This window comes from Protopterus annectens, chromosome 8.part1 (assembly GCF_019279795.1).
Source record: "Protopterus annectens isolate FY-2018-M chromosome 8.part1, PAN1.0, whole genome shotgun sequence".
Classification (NCBI taxonomy): Eukaryota; Metazoa; Chordata; order Ceratodontiformes; family Protopteridae; genus Protopterus; species Protopterus annectens.
Genome location: NC_056742.1, coordinates 406,107,923 through 406,128,246, shown reverse-complemented (window position 1 = coordinate 406,128,246; position 20,324 = coordinate 406,107,923).

The window sequence follows — 20,324 nt, the reverse complement described above, 5'->3', positions numbered from 1 at the left end:
AACATTTTTAAAATGCAGGCAGTCAAATAAGTACAATATGTGAAAAAAACAACTTTTAAATCACAATAAATGCTGGAAAATCTGCATTTAGGCAGAAAACAGTTAAGTACAGCAAGAAAGTACAGAAAACTGATACTTAATCACTCCAAAGTCTCTCTTCTAAGCTAGAAGGCTTGTATCAGTTTAAGGCTTTCTAGTGCTACCCAGTAGGTTAGTTACAGGAAAGATGGGAAACAAGCGCAGATGTGGTCTTTTAAACCAGAAAGTTGAAAGAGGTGGACAAACTGTCCAAATGGTCAATAAACTACCATTTATGGGCCAAGAACCTCTCTTCTTGTGGTAGACAGGCTACCTAGTGCTTACCACTCCTACTGATAAGCTAGAAGACTTTCCTCTAACACATAAAGACTTGCAGGGCTCAGACGCTTACCAACAGTCCTGGATACAGCAACTCTTTATCTGGACTAGGCTAGTTACAGGAAAGGTGGGAAACAAGCGCAAGTGTGACTTTTAAACAAGAACGTTGAAAGAGATGGAAAAACTGCCCAAACAGCCAATAGCTACAATTTCTGGGCCAGGAACCACTCCTCTTGTGGTAGATAGGCTACCTAATGCTTACCACTCCCACTGATAAGCTAGAAGGCTTCCCTCCAACACAGAAAGGCTTGGGGGGCTCAGAAGCTTACAAAGAGTCCTGGATACAGCAAATCTGTACCTGGACTAGACTAGTTACAGGAAAGGCGGGAAACAAGTACAAATGTAGGCTTTTAAGCCAGCAAGTTGAAAGAGATGGAAAACTGCTGAAACAGCCAAATAAATTACAATTTCTGGGCCAAAACTCACTCTTCCCTTGGAGGATATGCCACCTAGTGCTTACCACTCCCACTGATAAGCAAGAAGGCTTCCCTCCAACACAGAAAGGCTTGGGGGGCTCAGAAGCTTACTAACAGTCCTGGATACAGCAACTCTGTAACCGGACTAGGCTAGTTATAGGAAAGGCGGGAAACAGGCACAAGTGCGGCTTTCAAACTAGAAAGTTGAGAAAGATGGAAAAAAACTGCTCAAACAGCCAATAGCTACAATTTCTGGGCAAGGGACCACTCCTCTTGTGGTAGATAGGCTACCTGATGCTTACCATTCCCACTGATAAGCTAGAAGGCTTTCCTTCCACACAGAAAGGCTTGGGGGGCTCAAAAGATTACAAACAGTCCTGGATACAGCAAATCTGTACCTGGACTAGACTAATAACAGGAAAGGCAGGAAACAAGCACAAACACAGGCTTTTAAATCAGAAGGTTGAAAGAGATGGAAAAGCTTCCCAAATGGCCAATAAACTATAATTTCTGGGCACTCCTCCTGTGGTAGATAGGTTACCTAGGGCTTATCACTCACACTGATAAGCTAGAAGGCTTCTCTCCAACACAGAAGGGCTTGAGAGGCTCAGAAGCTTACCAACAGTCCTGGATACAGCAAGTCTGTATCTGGACTTGACTAGTTACAGGAAAGGCAGGAAACAAGCTTAGAATTTTTTTTTTACATTAAAGCAGCTGAAACAGCAATAAATACAATTCAGATTGTAGTACAGGCCAGCACACCCGAGTGTGTAGCAACACTACGGCAAATACAGTTCAAATAAATGCAATTAAATTAATAAATGACTAAAAAACAAGTGCAGAAGGCAGTAAATTAGAAGGCTACTAACAAGCAGTAATAAGCACGGAGTAAGAGCGACTGAACAGATAGCATGCAGAAGAGCAACTAAGACAGTTACAGTAAAGCAGCTGAATAATATATATATATATATATATATATATATATATATATATATTTTTTTTTTTTTTTTTTTTTTTTTTTTGAGGGAGGGAGGGAACAGAGCAGGATTAAGAGGCTACAGGGGTTGTCCCTCCCAAATGCTCTCTTTGTACATAGTAGGAGTGCCTGAAAACAGAATATGACCTCACTGCACTCATTTGAGTGAGCAAATGAGATGGGCCCAGAAGGAGTATCCAAATACAAATGTACAAGAGGGGCGGGCAGTTTCAAAGCCACCAACATTAACACCAAAACAAGAACAGGGAGGGTGGGTGGGGAACTAGTGTATGTAAGTGGTTTATTTATTATGTTTGGGTAGGTAGTATGTAGTGGGCGGTGGGGTTGTCCAACTATGAAGATTCGAGATTTTAAATTTCGCGGTTTAAGGGGTTCGGCGTATTTGCAGTTCGGGCTATATGTGCCGCTGTTGTCGTATTTGCTCAAAAGAGTTTTGGGTTTTTAATACAGACCCGATCTAAATATGTAATCAATTTCAAGAAGGCCCATCCCTCCTTCAGAACGAGGAATATATAATTTTGGTATGCACTGATTTTTATAAATCATTTGGTGAGCGTGACGCATCCTTCTTGTTTTCCTATCTAATCTATCCAACACGTTTTTGGGGCCAGTCAATCACTCCAAAACTGTAAGTTAGAACAGGAAGAGCAAATTGGTTTATAGACTGGATTTTGTTCCTAGATGTCAATGCTGTTTTCAGTATTAATTTAAGTCTCCTAAAGTATTCCTTACTAAGTTTTATTCGCATTTGATCATGTTTTATTGTAGATCCTTCATCATGCAGTTTTCCTATTTTAAAGGTTACCTTTGCACATTTATCAAGACCAAATGACATTCTTGTATCAGCTGTAAAGGTTTTGACAGCTTGCAGTTGTACTGTCAGTTCCTCATCTGATAAGCTATATAGTTTTAAATCATCAACAAACAGAAGATGAGAAGTCTTTACACTTTGGTGTTTTCTAGGAGCCAAATTGTAGCCATGACCTAAGCGCTTAAGTAGACAGCTTAATGGGTTAAGGGCAAGGCAGAACAGCAGCAGTGGCAGAGAGTCACCCTGGAATATCCCCCTTTGAATTTTTATCCCTGGGATAATAATTTGTCCTTTATCATGGCTTAATTGCAAAGTGGTCTGCCACTGTTTCATGGTCACTGTAATTTAATTGATCAGTGTAAGGTGTATCTTATATATTTTTAAGCACTCTTTTTTCCATGAATGTGGGATACTATCAAATGTTTTTTGTAGCCAATCCATGCCATACTTAGATTCTTCCCCTTTTTACAGTTCTGCAGTATGACTTTATTTAACAACAACTAATCCTTTGTTCCATATGACTTTCTTTTATTGCCCTTTTGTTCTATTGCCATAATTGAGTTTTCTTCTAAATGACTATAAACTCTGTCGGCATCAATTCCCATGTATAGTTTATACATCGTCAGAAAGCAAGTCATTGGTCTATACGTTTTAGGGTATCTTGCATGTTCACTCTTAAGTAGGAGCATTGTTTTTCCTATTGTTAGCCAGGCTGGTGTCTGTTCAGGGTGTGCATGTAAATAGTTCTAACTCACAGCTAAATCTTTTTGCAAAGATGTTAATACTTTTAACCAGAAGTTAGGTACTGCATCTGGGTCTGGGGTTTCCACAGGATCATCATAAATACGTCTCCAAAATGTATCTGTTTCTTCATTTTTCACTGTCTTTCAATCCTTTTACCTTGTTTCCCAATTCTCTGTAAAACTTTTTTTGGGTCCTCAATAAATTGCTGAACTTTTCCTTTATATTTATCTGTGTATCTAAATTTTTCCGCATGTGCTGAGATTTTTAGCTTGTATTTGCGATAGTGCATGATAGATCCTGGTCTGTTCTAATACTGCGCATTGCTTTTATTACATCTATCTTTCTTATTAGTTTTGTTGATCTGTTCCCTCTTCTATATTCTTTTAACAGTAACACTTCTTGTCTTAATTGCTTTATAGTTTTCTCTGTTAGATAATTCCATGATGGTATTCAATTTTTCCCCTTCCTTTCCCTCACTACCCTGTGTTCTTGTGGTAGAACTTTATCAGTTATTAATTTAGCTGCAGAGTAGTATATCCTGTTTTCTTCTGTTATATCGCATGGATTTCTATGGACAGTACTAATTATTGTGTTCATTTGTTTTATCAGACTTCTGACTTTTTTGGGTTTTATTGACCTTCTGCAGTCTATTTCTTTACTTGATCTTAATATGTATATCTGTCTATTAAATCAAGCAACTCTTATCTTAGCTCATTTTCTTCTAAACTGAGGGCACATTTTTTATTTTCCATTTCCTGCGGGCATTCTATAGAAAGTTCTATAGCATCTTCTTGTGGCACGTTCTCTTTAATTTCATCCTGTGCCATCCGTTGCGCTGTCATATGGAAATTCATTGGCCTATCACTCCTCAACATTGACTATGTCAGACTTTCCACAGTTTCCTGTTCCTTCCCTTGCTGTCCAGTTTCAAGTGAACGTTTATGCTGGTTTCCTGTGGAAGGTTCCAAAATATCATCATATGGCACCTGGCCAATTGCTTCCCATTCCACTGGTTTCCCCTTAATTTAGATATCCATTGCTCTATCCTGTTGTGGTGCTTTCTATATTAGATTTTCTACACAGAATCCTTCATTTCGCAGGTCCTCCATAACCTCAGTTTCTATTTCTTTAACTTCTCCATTACTAATTTCCTTTTCTACTTTTCCTCTTTGTCTTCTTATTTTTTGTATTGTAAAATTTCCCATATCCAGATTCCTGTGCCTGCATTTCTCTTCAGATATCTTTGGTGCTGCTCTTTTTGTGTTGGTTAGTTTTGATTTCTCCTTTGCATAACTATTGCACCATATTAAATCTCTTTTTCTTTCCCATGTCCATATTTCTTCATCAGATGTCTGCTGATCTTCCTGCTTCTCACTTTGTGAACTCACTCCATCTTGCTGTGATGTAACCTGTGTTAACCTTCTACACCAAATCCTTCTCTTCCCAGACACTCAATAAGTTCAACTTCTGTTTTTTAACTTCTACTTTACTAATCTTTTCTGCATTCCTTCTTTGTGATATTAGTTTCTTTATTGTGAAATGTTCCATATCTGTATTCCTTTGCCTGTATTTCTCTTTGAATATCTTTGGGGTTACCTTCTTTATAGTGATTAATTTGGCTTTCTCATTTGCATAAATAGTGCAAAATATCAAATCTCTCTTTCTTCTCCATGTCCATATTTTTTTTATACTTTTCAAAAATCTCTAGGTTTTGTTGTTTATATTTTTCCACTTCATCAGATGCTTCTTTTCCAAACAGATCAATGCTTCTTGATCTATATACTGTTTCTGCTGTGCTTCTGACAGTTTTTCTTGAGGAAGTATGTTTCTTTCCTCTTATTTCGCTCTTAATCATTTTAAATATCTTGTTTCTGGAAATTCTGGGTTTTTTGCATAATAGTAACAATACATAATTTCTTTCTTATTCTCAATAGTCCACTTTATTGTCTTTATGGCTCTTCTTTGGCCTATCAGTTTTGTGTGATTTTTTGTGGACTTCTACTTCCTTCTACAACAGGGGGGCCATCATCCCCTGGACCTGGCCTGGCCCTATTGTAGGAATGTTTCTGTATTTTCTGAATTCTACACTGTCATCTTTTCCAGTCCTGGCACCAGTATGCCTACCAGGATTGGGAACGTTTTTATCCTGGGTCTTGTGCACCCAGCTATCTTTTTTCACTTTTAACCTACTTCTGTCCATGATATATGCTGTAGTAATATAGTCTATATATCAATGTTGTCTTGGTGAGATTTTGTTAAAAACAGGGTCCACATCATGAAGGTACTCATGAAGACTTGAGGATGAATTCACTTTCAGCAACACTACTCTCCTTTGCTTGCTGACTTACCATCTCTCCATTTGGACCCCTCCTCCTCTGTAGGAAGGCTGTCATGTGGCAAGAGGAAAAAGGAGGATGCATGGAGCTATGAGCATGTCTGACTTGGAGAGTGCCGGACAACACTTTATAAGTGATGACATCTACAGGGTCTGGTGAGAAGATGGTAAGAGTAGTGCCCCACATGCTGGTGCAAAATGCTCTCTCTAATGTCAAGCAAGTGCACAAACACACACACACAGCAGTTGATTGCATTGAGAACATAACCTCTACCCAAGTACACCAACTAGAGTCTTCAGTACTTAACGCAAGTGCCACAGCACAAGTCTGACTTGGAGAGTGCTGGACAATACTTTATAAGGAATGACATCAGCAGTGTCTGGTGAGGAGAGGATGGTAAGAGCAGTGTCCCACATGCTGGTGTAAAATGCTCTATCTAATGTCAAGCAAGTGTACACACACCAGATGAACACAGTGAGAACATAATCCCTATCTATCTAAGTACACAGACTAGAGACATCAGTACTTAACCCAAGTGCCACAGCACAAGTCTGACTTGTGCAAGGCTGCAGGGCAACTTATAGTGGATAACATCATCATTGGTTGTTTGAGAGAAGATGTTGGGAGGCCTGAAAGAAATGGATGTTTAGGCATGTACAACTGTCAGAATATTGGTATTCCATGGGATTGTAGTGATGACTGCAGGATACACAGTTATGCTTTTCTGACTAGGCAGACAGAGAAACACACACACACACACACACACACACACACACACACACACACACACACACACACACACACGCACCAGTTGACTGGAGTGAGATTAGAACCCCTACTTGAGTATACAGATGAGTACGCTGTACGTAACTCAAGTGCTGCAGCACAAGTCTGACTTTTGCAAGGCTGCAGGACACTTTGTAGTGGATGACATCATCATTGGATGCTTGACAGAAGATGCTGGGAGGCCTGAATGAAATGGATAGCTAGTCATGTACAACTGTCAAGATATTTAAGATCTGCATGTTACCAGATTGATGAGTGTGCAAAGTATAGCATTTGCTATTGTGTTTCCAATGTGCAGGTATACCTTAAATAAACAGCAAACTATATGCAAACAGCTGTCCACATTACTACAAGTACTGGAAAATCTGAATGTGTATTGTAAGTATAAAAATGTCCATGGTATATAATAATGCATTTTTTTATTTATTTCTGTAGTGTAGTTGATATATTTGGGAACAAGTACTGAAAGACCAAGTTTCAAGTGCATGGGTGCAAGCCACACTTGGCTTCTGTGTAAATATGTGTTATTTCCTTAAAAAGTGCTTTGCCTTTGTTTGTGTTTTTACATGTTCTTTCATTGGATGAAGACTAAATGGAAAGTAAACATAAATAATACATGCTGTTGTCCACTTTCCGTGGTGCACTACAGAGCAGCTGGTTTCCATGATCGATGGCAAAGTATTTGCACATGCAAGATACACAGTACTGTTGGTTTGCTTAACTCTGCACAAACATGCTAAGTGGAGAGGCGCAGCAGTCAGCAGTTTGTATAGTACTGAGTGTAATGAACACACCTACTGTCTAGCTGACTCTGTGGCAGCAGGTGTAAATGCATTGACAGATTTCTTTTGGAGCCCAGATGTAAGTTTCTAATCCAGGTGTAATTAATAGTTTAAATATGTATTTATAATGCAATTAATTAATTCTTTATTCTACATTCACTGTGTATTACCTTAGTGCAGTATGTTTAAGTGGCATTGCGCAGAGGTAAACACACCAATGAAGAGCCATTCACCATCACTTGGCATTGGTGCATGACAACAAACTCCGCACAAAACAGAGACTAAAAAGTGACGAGATCCATTGCTTGTTTTATACTTATGTGTGTGATTGTATTCTTAAACAGATTAAAGGTATTAAAATGGGGTACACAGGAAAGTGGTGAACTGGGAGGCAAGGAGGGGGAAGAGTAAAGGGAAAACAATATAGAAATGTGCAGGAGGGAGGTAGGAAAGAATCATAGCTATCCACTTCTTCAACCGTGTAAAATGAAAATATGTACAGAATATTAGCTGAATTTGGACAGTCACCTCAAAACGAGGGGTGACAACAATGCAATCATGTTGTATAATCAATTGGAGTGAATCAGGTGTGTCAAGAAGACAAGTGTGTGGAGTGGAGAGCTATGTATGGAAGGATATTTTTGTGCGACAGGTGCCCATTTTTTTACTTCAGTAAGAGAGGAATGTTGGTTAAGGGACATAGGTATTTCTGGATCAGTTAAGTAGGGTAGGTGTGGAAGCAGATGCAAACAAACAAACAGGACAGACAAGACAAAGGGATGGTGACTGACATGTCAGGTCAGGGGACAACATGATTAGGATTAGTGAGGAGACAACAGATGCCCATGCCTGTCAAACATGGGAACAGTGAGAATCTAGTCCTTGCCCACAGGACGGTCATCACTGTTCCCTTACTCCGGTGGCTGTTGGAGTGCCTGACATCTTCTCCTGTGGACCATAATTGAGAGCAGCCCCTCCATCCAGCATAGGTGTACACCAGTAGTGCCATGCATGAGCCTATGCACAAATCCTGGCATCTCCTCAAGGTGATGAAATCACCACCTCCACCACTACTCCCAAGGGGTACCACAAAATCAGTTGCCAGTGTAGTGCTACCTGATGTGGAGGGCCCAGGTAATGCAGGGGCAGCAGAGGCAGTACTGGCAGGTTGGGTCCCAGATGTGCTGGACATCAGTGCAGGAGCTGGTGGAATGGGGCAGGCTGATCCACAGGGGTTTGCCTACCTCCCTGTGTTGTAAAGCATTTTGTGATTTGTCAGCAATAGATGTCATGGAAACATTTTGACAAAACATAGAAAAAAAGAGAGATAAGGGTTGAGGTAAGAGGAAAAAAAGAGATATCATTAGTGACATCATATGTGACATACAATGTATTATCACAATTCCATACTTTAGCTCTACTTTTGCATTTAACTATACTTTTCAACAACTACAAACTATAAGTAAGGATTGCTTAAAGTAATCCTCGCAATGTGCATATATTGCACATATGCTTTGTCTAATTATATAGATTAAGTTAACAACTTGCTTTGAAATTAAATTATATAAACATTTAAAGGATTTTACTATATATTTGTTACTTGTGGTATTTGAACCCACAATGTCTGCCTACACTATTATACTTGACACCTGCAATTGTCTTGTGCTACAGACTGAATCATGCATACTTGCTTTTTACAGTTAGGATATTCATACTTACTTTGTTACAACTATATAAAAAAGCAATACTTTAGCTAAAATAATAGATGTTCATCGTGCATACAGCTGCAGTCATGACAGATGGGTTTTCCTGCCGTCAGGCGGGTCCTCGGTCGGTCGAATTCTAAAGTCTAGGTCCGGCGTCGGTTGTCGTCGCTTCTTCCCTGACGTCAGTGCAACAGGGGTATAAAAGAACCAGCCGACGCCATTTTCTTCAGTCTTTCTTGCCCCGCGGTGCCCGAAGCAGAAGCAGTTTGCAAGTGCCGGTCGGCCAGCTCCTGAGATTACGAATATTTTTCAATCGAAGTCTTCTTGAAAGCTAAGTACCCCATTGGGGAAACATTTCTTGCCTCAGACCGATGTCAGACAAAGTTAATAATTGCATTTCATGTGGGAAGCAAATACCGCATAAGGATTTTCATTCCTTCTGCATTCCTTGCTTAGGCCCAGACCACAACGTCTCGGCCTGCCGTTTTTGTGCTACATTCAACAGACGCACTATTAAGCGTCGGGCGGAGTTCGCCCAACACTATTTTGGCAAAAAATGTAATTACATTATGTCGTCGGATACTCCGACTCCAGTTTTAAGCAAAAGACGCAAAGATAAGGACCGACATACGAGGTCCGCGACTTCTACCGACACCACGCCAAAGCCGACTATAGGTGGTCCGGTTCTCAGTGAGGCGCCTACGCAGCCCCTGACTACCGACGACACTTCATTGGCGGTGTCTACTGTACCCGAGGTCGCAGGCTCTTCGGCCCACACCCCGACTACAGATACCGAAGCCACTCTTGGCGGTGAGGCTCAGAGTTTAAACAGGTCTGCCTCCTCTCAAGGGATCTTCAGGCCTTCCTCTTCTTTTTCCATCAAGGCTTTCACTAAGTCTAAAGCAGCCATGCGTACTAAAAGACAAGCTCCACAGGGCCCTTCTCAAGGCCCCATGCCTAAAAAGCAGATGCTCAAAATGGCTGAGGACTTGATTACTCTTATCAGGGGTTCTCAACCCCCCCGGACAAAAGGCCCAGAGTGGAGGAGGAATCCCCCTCCTCCGACCAGGCCTCCATTATTTCAGAACATTCTGAAGACCAGGAACATTCATACTCCCCTTTTGAAGATTCTGATGCAGAGGAGTCCATTCCCTCTGTCTCCCCCCCTGAGGATTACTCTTTTGGGGAAACCTTGCATTCCTTGAGGGAACACTTCCCCTGGGAAGGCCAAGAGTACTCAGACTCCAATTAAAGGCTTAGGGATTTTCTCTTGCTCCCTCAGCACAGGCCTCTGGCTATACCTCCTGTCTTAGACATTGTAGATGATGTGTATTCGGAGGCCTGCCTTAACCCAGACTCTTTACCTCCAGCCCCAGTCAAGCCTGACAGGTACTACCGGGTTCCTGATTCACACCAATTCCTATACAAAAGCCATGCGGCTGACCCAGAAACTATTTCACAGGGCCCCAAGGGAATTAAGGCCTCCACTGCTAAAAATCCATTACCGTCAGCGAGAGATTCCAGAGCTTTAGAAAGGTGGGGGAAAAAGGTATACACCTCGGCCACCTTAACCATGAGGGCATTAAACTGTCAGTTCCATATGTTAAAGTGCCAACAGTTTCTGTTATCACAGTTGAGAAGCAAAATGTCACAACCTGAACAACCAGACTTGAAGGAGTTGCAGGATTTGATACATAGTGCAGAACAAGTGGGTAAACATACCTTGCAATGTGGTTTTGATGCTTTAGAGGCCTCATGTAGAGCTGCTGTTACAGGATCAGTCATACGTAGACATGCCTGGCTCAAAGAGCAAACCTTACCAGATCATGTCAAAGCTAAATTACTAGATGCCCCTCTGCAAAAAGATGTATTGTTTGGTGTCAAAGCTGAGGAGGTATTAAAGAAAATGGAGGAAAAGGCAAAATCAATGCAAACAGTGAAAGATTTCCTACAGGTACAACCTCCACGTTTCATTAGAAATTGGCCTTCCAAAAAGTGGTCCTTTCCAGCCACGGACAGACCTCAAAGAGGTAGATACAGGTGCCCGAGGGGCAGAGGGCAATCTCAAGGATCGTTTAGAGGCAGGCAATGGCAAGCACCTACACAAAGAGGTGGTGAGGATAGTTCACAGCCATTCAGAAAGCAGATCCAATGACTTTCCCCTTTGCATGCCAAGCAAGGCTCAAATGGCAACACCTTTAGGTGGAACACTGGCATTATTTTTGAAAAATTGGCATATTGTCACAAAAGACAAATGGATCCTGGACATTATAGACAGAGGCTACAGACAAATGGATCCTGGACATTATAGACAGAGGCTACAGATTCCACTTTCACACCCTTCCAAAGATGAGAGGCATGCCAAACCTGCCACACAATCAAAGGGCAGAGGCACAAAAACAAATTTCAGATCTCATGGACATGAAAGCTATTCAAGAGGTACCTGCACAAGAACAGGGTCAAGGTTTTTATTCCAGACTATTCCTGGTACCAAGGAAGGGAAAATATTGGAGACCTATTTTGGACCTATCCATCCTAAACACATTTTTACTCGTACCAAAATTCAAGATGCTCACATTACAGCAGCTTCTTCCCATGCTGGGCAAGGAGTCTTGGCTGGTAACATTGGACCTCAAGGAGGCATACCTGCATGTCCCAATCAGACAAGATTGTAGAAGATACCTCAGATTTCTTGCAGGTTCAACCCATTATCAATTCTCTGCATTGCCCTTTGGCTTATCTACTGCACCCAGTGTGTTCACGAAATGCCTGGCATCAGTAATTGCCTACTGCAGACTTCAAGGGATACAAATATACCCATATTTGGATGACTGCCTGATCCAAGTGGACAGCAAGCACATACTTCTGAAACATCTGGCTTTTGTAATAATGTTGTTGAATTCTCTGGGATACACAGTCAATAAAAAGAAATCAAGACTAATACCCTCTCAAACAATAATTTTCCTGGGTGCCAGCTTGGATACAAACACCCAGATGGCCTACCTCACGCCAGAGAAACAAGGGCAACTTACTCAATACTTCAGAAAACTGGCAAATTTCACCAGGCTGACTGCAAGGAAAATCCTGCAGGCTCTGGGATTCATGGCATCTTGCATCCTACTAATCCCATGTGAAAAGCTGCATATGAGGAAACTTCAATGGTACCTAAAAAACCTATGGTCTCAACACAGCCACAGTTTGGAAACAATAATACCACTGATTCCATGTCTTCAAAAGGAATTTCTGTGGTGGGCTCAAGCATGCCAAAGAAATGCAGGTCTCCCATTCTGCAAGCCTCAAGCAAATCAAGTCATCACAACAGATGCCTCGGACTACGCCTGGGGGGGGCGCACATGACAGATCGGTGCATTCAGGGCAAATGGTCCCAAAAAGAAAAGCACCTACATATCAATCAAAAGGAAATGCTAGCAGTAATAAATGCTATTATAGCTTTCAAAGACCTACTGCATCCAGGTCAGCTATTGATAAAGACAGACAACACCACAGTAATGTGGTACATAAACAAACAGGGAGGAACACATTCATACCCCTTATGCAGGCTAGCCATGTCTCTTTGGAACATGGCTCTGGAATTACAAATGGAACTTCAAGCACAGTACTTGCCAGGCAAGGAAAACACGTTGGCGGACAACCTAAGCAGAAATATGACAGATCCACACGAATGGAAGTTGCATCCTCAAGTTTTTACAAAGATAATTCAAGCATGGGGAAGGCCGGACATAGATCTCTTTGCCTCCCACAAAAATCACCAATTGCCAAAATTCTGCTCAAGGACCTTTTATCCACAGGCCTGGAAAATGGACGCACTCTCTTTCAGTTGGACAACAATGACAGTTTATGCCTTTCCACCTCTTCCTCTGCTGCCCAAAGTTCTACTAAAAACCAGAGCAGACAGACCAAAGATGATTCTCATTGCTCCAGACTGGCAAAGACAACACTGGTACCCACTCCTGAGGAGCCTGACACATTCCCCACCATGGATCCTGCCTCTAATGCCTCTTCTACTGACTCAGCACAACTTCAAAACTCTTCACAGGCAGCTGAAAACACTCAATCTAGCCGCATGGAAGATTCCTTAAATTCACAGCAGACCCTACTCTCCAAGGAGGTACAGGATGTCATTTTGGAGGCCAGAAGGCCTTCTACTAGAAAAGCCTACTCCGCAAAATGGAAACGGTTTTGTGCCTGGAATGAGAAAAAGGGTCAGAATCCTGGAATACTGAATTTACCTCAAATATTACAGTACCTAGCGGAGATGCTAAGCAGTGGACTTTCATTCTCCTCCATCAAAATCCATGCCTCAGCCATTTCTGCAGAATACAACACTGATCCTCCTTTATTCTCTCACCCCCTTTTAAGACAGTTCCTCAGAGGGGCTAGGAATATAAAACCCCCAAGGAAACAACCAGTGCCTGCTTGGGACCTCAACTTCATTCTAGAAAAACTGACCTTGCCTCCTTTTGAGCCAGCTGCTTCAACAGAACTGCAATATTTGTCCTGGAAAACAGCCTTCCTTCTGGCCATCACCTCAGCTCACAGGGTATCGGAACTACAAGCCCTCATGGCTGTGCAGCCTTTCATCATTTTCCATCAGGACAGAGTTTCCTTATGAACCAATCCGTCCTTTATGCCAAAAGGTAGTATCCAGGGTAGCCTTGAATCAGGCTATCCACCTACCTACCTTTTACCCTAATCCTCAAAACAAAGGGGAGAGACTACTACATTCCTTGGACATTCACAGACAGCTGCGTTACTATTTGGACAGAACAAAGACTTTCAGAAAATCAGAGCAACTCTTTGTGTCCTATGCTACAGGAGCTCAAGGGAAGCCAATTTCCAAACAGACAATCTCAAAATGGATAGCCCACTGCATACGCTTTTGTTACTCTTTTCATGGTAAAACTGTACCTGCAGGCAGCAGATCTCACTCCACAAGGGCTACAGCCACCTCTGCAGCTTTCCTCAGGGGGGTTCCTACCAAAGATATTTTGGAAGCAGCCACTTGGAGTTCTGTACATACCTTCTCCAAGCACTATCACCTACCATTATACTCCAAATCTAGAGCAGGCTTTGCCACTGCAGTCTTGCAGGGCATCCTGGCTCCTCCTAGTTCCACCTAGTGCCTACCACCCTTTTTTAGCTTTGGGATTCTACCCATCCGTTATGACTGCAGCTGTATGCACGATGAACATAGTACAGTTTTGTACCTACCATAAATGTAGATTTTCGAGTGCTAATACAGCTGCAGTCCAGGTTTCTCTCCCTCCCTCCTTCCCCTCTTGGGACAGGCCTAATGGCTAACACCTCCTCATACAACCTGATTGGGGTATTCTTTTATGGTGTATTTGCTTGCAACTACTGTTTTTTTGATTATATTGCATTGCATTATTACATAAATTTATGTATTGCCTTCCTTCTGGGGGCACCTGACATCTGGGGCAAGAAAAACTGAAGAAAATGGCGTCGGCTGGTTCTTTTATACCCCTGTCGCACTGACGTCAGGGAAGAAGCGACGACAACCGACGCCGGACCTAGACTTTGGAATTTAGCCGACCGAGGACCCGCCTGATGGCAGGAAAACCCATCTGTTATGACTGCAGCTGTATTAGCACTCGAACAACTACATTTATGGTAGGTACAAAACTGTACTTTCTGTTGTGTTGCATACATACCCCTTGCTTCCCTCAATCTCTCTAGATGTTCAGCACGGGCATTTCTATTCAATGCATAATCTCTTGGATGGCTGTGGAAGGAAGAGAACAAGTGAAGAGCATTATGCATACCAGCCTTGCCTATATGCAGCTTTCTATCTACTATAAATTCTCTTTATCAGTTCTGAAGTCATCCAGCCACTGTTTGAGTGTATCTCTCTTGTACCTTTCCTGGTCAATAAAGTGATGCCTACCCTGTTCTCCAGTGCATGGAATGACAGTCACACTGGAGACAGCCTTGGCCAGACTATTCCATGCCTCATAGTTGTACTGGGAGCCTGCACAGTCCCCCTGCAAGAGCCTTTATCTGTGGCACTTTACATGGAGTCCAGTGAAGATTATGGACACCTCAACACCCCTCATCTGTGCCTTAAATTGAGCACCTTCCCGTCTATCGCCAGACATATCTGACCAGGGAAAAGAGCAATAGTTAAGAATGATTCCCCCAATGCCTGTTATCTCATTTACTGGTAGTGCACAAACCTGAGCAATGATGCCAACCATGTTTGCACCATATTAAGTGGAGAGCAGCAGTGCCAAACAGAGAAGAAAGCAGTTTTGTTTAAACCAGAAGATTAATCTGACATTTGGCATTAGTTTAAAGGTTATTTGCTGCTGTAACTGTTAGGTGATTTAACTTTGCAAACAGGTAATGGGGTCATAAATTTTATGACCTGATGTATTTTTTACATGGCTTTACACATTGATAAAATTAATTTTTACAATGTAGGATTTAAACCTATGCATAAGAGACAAAATATTTTCTTCCACAACAGTGTTTTTCATCATTGCCATAGAAGATGTGCTTCTCAGACATACTCATGCTTTATATTTAAATACACATAATAGAGTGAGGGTTTAACCATGTATGTGGGTGACTTGACAAGGTCCGGGTTTATACATTCATGTGTGTATGAGTGTTATTGAAGTATGAAGGCCATCCAAGGTTAGAGAACAGAATTATAATTACAGAAACATAACAGGCGGTATACCATCAGTCGCACAAATAATTCATATGAGCTCCATGTCTATACATACTTATTCTTATTTATAATTATGTTTACATTTTTATGTGTTTAATAAAATTGAGTGTACAGCCCTTAATAAAATTGGGAGTGTGTAATATTTTTTATGTGAATTTTAATATAAAGTAAAATGGAACAACAGTAAAATATTTGGAAATTGCTGTATTAGAACCCAGGACCATTTGTATTGCAGCCCTACACTTATACCAGTTGCCACAGGAATAGTTAGAAACAGTCGGATGTTTTCATATTCATTATTAAATTCTGGTTGTTAACCACAGTTCAACTCCATGTAGCATGTTTACACAGTGGCAAACTATTGAGGATACAATGTTTCTGTTTTGAAATTGCCTGCTTCTTCTCTGCGGGTGTTGGGGAAGGTTGCTAACTGCTGCGCAACACCGCTTAGTGAGTTTGTGCAATGGAAAGAAAAATATGCAACAATGTATCCTTTTTGAAATAGAGAATGTCTGCATTCTGTCTGCATGTGTTCTGTCTGCTTTGTGTGTGGGCCATTAGTCCAGGTTTGCACAACGGTGAGTGATGCGCAAATGTGAGAAGCAAAGTTAACCTTGTTTTTTTCCTTGAGAGCAGTGTTTCTTAGGTTTGATCCTTAAAAGATAAATGTGGGACTTGAACGTAATCTACAGATAGTATATCCTGTGTGGATCACAGTGTTTAGCAGATGTGCTACACACAGGTGATTCACTGGTGTAATTTATGAATTGGTTATCATAAAAGTATATTACATGACATTTATTGTATTTATCTGTTTTCCGTGTTTGTGCTAAGCCATGCACCGCACAAGCAGTGGTATTAAAAAAATATGTGAAATGCACGACATTACTAAATAAATGTTTGTGGGATTTGAACTCACACCAGTGAACCAACAAAACACATTAAGGGTGTCTTATCCCTCTTTGCCACAGAAATAGCTTTGCAGCAGGAATGAAAATCATTGTGCATGCAAGCAAGTACAACATTACCCATAGTATTAACAAGACATATGGCACTTGTACACTTCTGAGTTGTTTGTACATGTGTTAATTTCAGATGTAGTACAATGAGTGATCACACAACCATTTACGACTATTCTTTGCAGAAATGCAGTTCTGTCTTATCTTGTATGGTTTCATTCTTCTCTTATCTGAGCAGTAATCTAACACATGTAGTTTGTAAGGCATTTTGTATCATTGTCCTTAAAATGCATGAGAACCTTAAATGGCAATAGTATACAGTTTTCAAGAAATGCAGGGGAGTCTGGATATTACTGAACATAAACTGTGAAATGTGTGTTGCTTACTTACATTTCAAAGCTTTATACAATTACTTCTATATTTTGTAAGTGTAACCTGGCTGACACACTCACTGGATGTAAGGGAGTCTAAATTGTTGTGGTGTTTTCCTTCTCCCTACCAATAATCATTCACTGTTGAAAACCATTAGCAAGAAACACTGTGGGAGTACCTGCACTATGTTTACATTGGCTACACAGAGCCAAGAATTTGGGATTCAGCAATTGCAATGAGTTCACTCCTCATTTGCATATTCACTGTGCTCGTAGGCCTGATTTTACACTATGAAAAGGGAACTGTGTAGTTAGGGAACCTAAAGGCAAGGAGAGTTGTGTTTGTGGATAACACAGAAGAACATTGCTATTACCATGGATTTATCTACACAGAATACTAGTGATGTTGACAATATTTCAATTATGCACTGCATTTGCTCACATGTATTAGGTAATATATATATATATATATATATATATATATATATATATATATATATATATATATATATATATATATACGTTAGCAAATGCAACTTTTATCTGTCTGCACTTTTTAGAAGTTTACTGATGGCATAGGCATTTTTGTTAAGGCATTTTACTTTCACATATGCACAGCCTTTTTAACTTTCATCACAACTATTACTATTACAACTGTTTCTCTTTACAGTCTTCTGTGTTATTTCAGTGAAATGTAAATGCCCTATATTGTCAGTTACACAGGGGTGTTAGGCTTCTGGGATGGCCCACAGACACCTCTAGGGGATTGTTGGGCACAGGATGAGGTGACTGGCATTTGCATAAAAATTAATGTTCTGTGGTAAATTTGTACATGTTTTTGGGACAGTTTGAAAGCACATATAACAATTGAATGATGTTCTATTCCTTGTTTGGCATAACATGTCATTTGCCTATTTTTTTGGGGTGGGGGAGCCAAGTTCCATTTCTGTGTTATCACAATTTAAACATTTTTAACAGAGGTTTGATTTGCTATTGTTAGTCTTGTTTTGGATCAAACCTTGGTTTGTGTATGACTGTGACATCTGACTGTGGGTGTGGACGTCCCAGTGCAACTCCTGGCAGAGCCAATTCTCGGGGTTGGAGACAACGACAATGAACTCTCACCTCTAACATGCACAGCCCACACCTGTCTGACACACCAGGATGTAGAGCTAGCACAGAGCTTGGTTGTGCTCTTGCAGACACTCACACACCAATTTCACCTACAGCATCCATACAGACACACACATAAGAGTTTTAAGAGTCAGTCATGAGGCTTACAGCTCATTCTGTCTCAGTGGCCATTTGATACTTTAGCCAAATGTCTGCCTGTTTCTCTTTCTTACTCACTGACTCACTCACTACCTTTTGTGTCAGCCTAGGCCTCCTGCCCCCCATAACACTCTGTGCAAATGACGATAACTGTGCTGTATCCTTGTTTTCTATCTTTTTGGATTCAGGGATATACAAGTCTTTTGTCTGATGCTCAGGGTGCATAACTGACTTTGTGCTTAGTATATAATTGTTTTTGTGATGTTGTTGTGCAAATTGTAATGCTTTCTTACAGGTTTTTGTAATGTGTACATCCCTCCCACACTCTTACCCCAACAAAGATGGACCAAGCCATGAATAAAAGTGTGACAAAGGCCCACCAATGTGGAGAATTTTTACACATTGTGGTCTTACAGATGTAGACAGTTAATGGAATGACAAGTTTTTTATTACTATTTTTACGTTTGTTCCGAGGGATATGAAGGCTGAAGCTGAAATGTGTGTCATTATTTTCTAACTTCTCTCTTTAATGATTTGCCATTACAAACATATGAGGCCAAACTGTGGATATTTGGTAGAAATCTGTACATTTTAGATGTAAGGCCTATTGGTTGATAGAGGACACATATTCACATAAGTCCCTGCTATCACATCTTGATGTAATTGCTGTAAAAAACACCCATGTTATACTCACTTACAGTACCAAGTAACAGTATGCAAGGGTATGCCATTCATTTGTATGCTTAGACATCTATTTTTCTATTCCAGGTTCAGCACTTACCTTGGAAATCCAGCATTTGCAAGAGCTGTAAGTCAGGGTTGACTCTGGCTGATGCTAGCAGCACACAGCCATTACATTGGTTGGTAAAGGTTGTGAGTGTTGCTTGTACATGCATAGGATGAAGGTTTTAGCCCCTTATGTGGTGATAGTGTGCTCTATCTGTTGCCTCTTGGCCAGTGAGAGGCTATATTGTGCATGTCTACAGCTGCCTACACCCACAGCAGCTGCTGGTTCCCCCTCTAACTACTCACCTGCGTATGGCTGTGGTGAACTTGCCAGTGGTGGTGGGATTGTGGCCCTTCCCCTTGCAGTTACTGCTGAAGCTGTTTTCTCAGGATAATGTTGTGCAGCATAGCACAGGCAATGAATATTTCAGCACATGTATGGGGATTGTACCACAGGGCTCCCTCAAATGTATCTAGGTACTGGAACTGCAACTTCGGCAGCCCAAACACACACTCTATGATATTTCTTGCTTGAGAGTGTGTCTCATTATGGCATTCTTCAGTTAGTGTGTGTGCATTTCTGATGGGCGTCATCAGCCACAGTTCCAGTGCATAACCTGCATCCCCCAGTAAATGACCTTTGAGATATCCCCCCAGTAAACATCTGATACAGTTGATAGTTGTGCCAGATATGCGAGTCATGGTAACTGCCTGGGTTGCCAGCACACACATTCAGGATGATTCCCTTAGCATTAAACACAACCTGGCAGTTAATAGAGTGGTAGCCCTTTGTATTTATGTACACCCCTCCCTGTTCCCAAGGTGGTGCTTTGATTTCTGCATGTGTACAGTCTATGGCACCCAGGACTCCAGGGTAGTGTGCTACAGGGTAGAACTCCTACATAGTTCTGGCTCTGTCCTCAGATGCACGGGGAAAATATATGTAGTCACTGGCATGCTGCAGCATAGCTTTCAGGAATTGATGGAGGATCCTGGATACCGATGCCTGTGACACCCCCAGCATGTGCCCTGTTGGTCTCTGAAAAGTTCCTGTAGCTAAAATTCTGAGCACTGCACATACCTCTGTCTCCACTGGTATTGGTTCCCCTCAGTTTGCCCTTGCTCTCAGTTGAGGACGACAGAGGTTGCAGAGTTACTATATACACCCTATAGCGCACTATAATTTCCATCTCATGCAGATTATGAAAAGTTAAATGGGGTCCAAAAAACCTTCTCCTTCTTGGCCATAGTCTATTAGCATCAGCAGCAGCATAGACATGGCCTGC